General features: G+C 39.7%; 1 non-coding gene across 1 annotated transcript; it reads right to left on the bottom strand.

The window, feature by feature from the left end:
* Nucleotides 1-4,338: 4,338 nt before the first annotated feature.
* Nucleotides 4,339-4,411, bottom strand: trnav-uac (transfer RNA valine (anticodon UAC)). The gene has a single exon. It is a non-coding gene; the product is annotated as a tRNA-Val (tRNA).
* Nucleotides 4,412-4,621: the final 210 nt, after the last annotated feature.

The raw sequence follows: 4,621 nt of genomic DNA, 5'->3' as shown, positions 1-4,621 counted from the left end.
CGGACAGGTGAGCCTAGTCTCTCTCTCTCTAGTCAATCAAATGACTCTACAGTACATACGGTTACCTTGCCTAAACCCCAAAGTATAAGCGCCCTTGTCTGTCTGTCTAGCTTTAATTGTCACAACAATTAAACTTCCCTTATCTCCACCCAGGTCACCATGGCAACAATGTGATAAGGCAAAGACAGGTGATTTCGATGTTGAACCTCAGTCCGAGTGTTCAGACAGCGAGGCGGGACAATCCAATCAAAACACAAAGTCTGCAACACAGGTTACAAACAGGTGAGGGCAATCATTAATATCTGAGACCGAGAGACTGAAAAACAGCTTCTATCTCAAGCCCATCAGACTGTTAAACAGCCATCACTGACATGGAGAGGCTGCTGCCAACATACAGACTCAAATCTCTGGCCACTTAAATAAATGGACTTAAGAAAGGTATCATTAGTCTCTTTAAATAACGCCACTTTAATAATGTTTACATATTCTACATTACTCATCTCATATGTATATACTGTTCTATACCATCTACTGCATCTTGCCTATGCCGCATGCCATTGCTCATCTATTTATATATATATTTATCCCTTTATAAGGTAGTTGTTGTGAAATTGTTAGATTACTTGTTAGATATTACTGCATAGTCAGAACTGGAAGCATAAGCATTTCGCTACACTCGCATTAACATCTACTAACCATGTGTATGTGACCAATAAAATTAGATTAGATTTGACCTGCATGTGACTGAAATACTCTGGTTTAAGCCTTATAGACTCTTTTACTTTCACTTTGAACATTGGTTTCTGTTGTCAAGCAAATTCAGTACTGAGACAGACTTGGTCTTAGTCATTTCTTCAAACAATCATCTTTATTTAATATTGATTAATTATTGCAATAATGAGACCGTCAGCCCACAAGTCTTGACTGACTGTTAGGCTGAGAGTTTAGCCTTTACAGACGATGCACAGTTTTTATGTAGCTGATACCAAGATTGCTTAGTCAGTCACTTCTAACCTTCCCATAAGCCACCTTGGTTATCTACACAGGATGGTATTTTCCTTAGTTTCCCAGATGCTAAGAAGATGAGACAATGAGGCATTGTTCTTAACTCTTCCAGGCTCTCTCTCTCGAGTAACACACCACATCTTGTCTATAGAATGCTAGCTTTTAGGTTTTTATCACCAACACAAATCAATTGTCAGCTTCAAGCTCTCTCTAGTAGAACCCATGTCCTCAACACCCAGACTAGCTGCAGGGTGGTAGAGTGGAGACCATAAAACACAGCATTAGCAGGACAGAAATATCTTACTGTTCGTTAAGTAAATAATTTTTACATATCCAACAAATAAGGTGAATACATAATTTTTCCCTCACACTGTCCACCCAGGTCACCAGGGCCACGAGGTGATAAGACTAACACAGGGAATATCATGGGGGGTTCCCATGATCCAAGTGCCTTTGGTGTAAGTACCTCTAACTTTTACATGACTGAAACAAAGACCAACTCATGGAAATGGTGTTGATGGGAGTGGGGTTTTCCCCCCTGACCAAAGTAGCTGGTTGGATAAATATTTGTACAAAAAATGTTGTTATGGTTTTATTATTTTTATATTACTAAACAGCGGGTGGGTATCCCCAAATTATATTAACCTTTTACCTTTTTAAAATGATTCAGTCCTAAAAAAAATTCTGGTTATTAAATATTCACGTATGCCCTTTTCATTTAGGTAAATGATAACATTGAGGATGTGGACAAGTTCAATGTCTATGTGAAATGTGCAGGAAAGACCCTGGATATGGAGGTGTTCCCTCTGGAGAAAATCACAGTTCTGCTGGAAAATGGATGTCAAAAGGCAGGGAAGAACCCCTGCACAATGCAGCTTGTTTACAATGGTATTTATCTTTTAACATTAAGATTACTTTATTCGGCAATTTCACACAAGGGCCAATCAATATCTGACTTCCACATGAATCCAACCCCTCTGAAAGACACACATCAATACACAGGTTGGAGCAGGGGGCTGCCACACTGGGTGCCAGTGGAGCAGTTGTTGTGGGGGGTAAAGTGCATTGCTCAAGTGCAGGAAGCAGGCAATGGAATCTAGGATTTGATACCACACTAACTAAAATGTTTTTGTGGAAACTCATTGCCTAGACCCATTCAATTAACCTAACACAAAGTATTGCTGTGTTCAATATTTACAGTAATGAGGTGACATCACCACCCATATGGTTATCTTATTAAGTTGTAAATACTTAACTGTTTCGTGTTTCCTGAACTTGATACTAATTCGCATTATGTATTCTGAACTATAACGATTGAAGTTACTTGAACATGAATTTAGTTCTAGGGAACATCAGAATTTAGGGTCCACTTTACGCGAAGAGAACAGGCTACTCAGGCCAATGGTGCTCATTTAATGTGCATCAAAGCTAAATCAATGTCTGCAAGATCACATCGTGACAGTATTCTACATTAAATAACAGAATAAACACTGAACAAAAATATAAAAGCAACATGTAGTGTTGGTCCCATGTTTTAAGAGCTGAAATAAAAGCTCCCAGAAATGTTCCAGATGCACCGAAAGCTTATTTCTCTCAAATTTTGTGCACATCCCTTTAAGTGGGCATTTCTCCTTTGCCAAGATAATCCTTCCACCTGACAGGTGTGGCTTATCAAGAAGCTGATGAAAACAGCATGATCATTATATAGGTGCACGTTGTGCTGGAGACAATAAAATGTCACTCTAAAATGTGCAGTTTGTCACACAACACATTGTCACAGATGTCTCAAGTTTTGGGGGAGCGCACAATTGGCATGATGTTGCCAGATAATTGACTTAATTTCTCTAACTTAAGCGGCCTCCAACGTCGTTTTAGAGAATTTGGCAGTACGTCCAACAGGCCTCGCAACCCCAGACCACGTACGTGTATGGCGTTGTGTGGACGATGGGTTTGCTGATGCCAATGTTGTGAACAGATTGCCCTATAGTGGTAGTGGGGTTATAATATGGGCAGGCATAAGCTAGGGACAATGAACACAATTGTATTTTATCGATGGCAATTTGAGTGCACAGAGATACTGTGATGAGATCCTGAGGCCCATTTTGATGCCTTTTTTTAATAGGTATCCATTTTTCATTTTTTATTTTAGTAAATACCTTACCCCTTATTTTTCTTACATCTGCATTGTTGGTTAAGGGCTTGTACGTAAGCATTTCACTGTAAGGTCTGTTGTATTCGGCACATGTGAACAATAACATTTGATTTGATTATGGCCTAATTTATTTATTTACATTCCTGTAACTCAGTAAAATCTTGGAAATTGTTGCATATTTATATATTTTTTTTAGTTATACAGTGTTGTTTAGAAGTAGGCTACAGTGTTGATTAGAAGTTGTCTAGTGTTGTTTAGATGTAGCCTACAGTGTTGTTGAGAAGTAGCTTACTGTGTTGCTTAGAATTTTTTTGCAAATGGTGTTAAACTGCAGCATAGCCTCTGTGTATTTTGCCCAGCGGCGCACAATGTTGAGTTATGACCACATAAGAGAAAAATGCAGTGTTTTTTGTCTTACAGTAAAGTTATACTATGTCATTATATTCACTTCTGTTACGTAGAATACTACTATTATGTGATCTTGCAGACAGATTTTTTACAAAATAAGTGTTGCCAGCTCACTTACATGCTGACCACACTGCTCGCGTTGCAAAATACATGTACACATACATGTTATTCAACCATTGCACCCACACTGTGCGCTAACGATCGTCTGCATTGCCAAGCCCTAAAATAGAAGTTGCTTCTATTTGTGGTGCAGAACGCGCTGCAAGTCCTGCCTCTCCCATTTTCTCAATGGCCTTTGGAAGCATATAACCCACGTGCCAGCTCCTCATTGGTTATACCCACGTGGGTGATTGAAAGATGAACTGAGGTCGGTCGGTTGTGGTAATACACCATATTATGAGAGTTAGATGCCAATCGCCATATAAAGTCCAAAGATGAAAAGACCCGGAAGGAGAAGAGATGAATATATTTGGTTGAGCATTTGTGTGGATTAATTGTCAGAGTAGAGGACCTTGTGCATTTCTTGTAAAATAACAACTCAACGTTTATATCCTTGGACAAATTAGCTAGCAACAGCAAGCAGGCTAGCTAAATAGGCAAATTAGCTGGGAACTGCAAACTAGCAAACAAAATCTTCCGCGCACACGTGTGTCGGGTTTGGGCATGGGCATGGTGTTAGACAGATATTTCCTGTCAGATCCCAGATAAAAACTGGCAACCCACAGGTTGCTGGCTCACCTCTCTAACCGCTAGGCTACCTGCCGCCAAAAGCATGGTTCTACTGGGGCTTGAACCCAGGACCTTCTGCGTGTAAAGCAGACGTGATAACCACTACACTATGGAACCACATAGGTTTAACTCCACCACGGACAGTATTGAATCATATTACACATCCTTTATGCTTCAAAACAGTGCACCGATTATCTTAATGTGATATCGATTTTGTTGTTGTTTGATGTGATGCTAATGTTGACTTGGTGATGTCTTGTCTGCAGGGGAAATTCTGAATAAGAGCAAAACAGTGCAACACTACAAACTACGAAGAGGAAGCTCAGT

This window comes from Oncorhynchus kisutch, linkage group LG16 (genome assembly GCF_002021735.2).
Source record: "Oncorhynchus kisutch isolate 150728-3 linkage group LG16, Okis_V2, whole genome shotgun sequence".
Lineage (NCBI taxonomy): Eukaryota > Metazoa > Chordata > Actinopteri > Salmoniformes > Salmonidae > Oncorhynchus > Oncorhynchus kisutch.
Note: the sequence above shows the minus strand (reverse complement) of the source record. Positions and strands in the feature narration are given on the sequence as shown.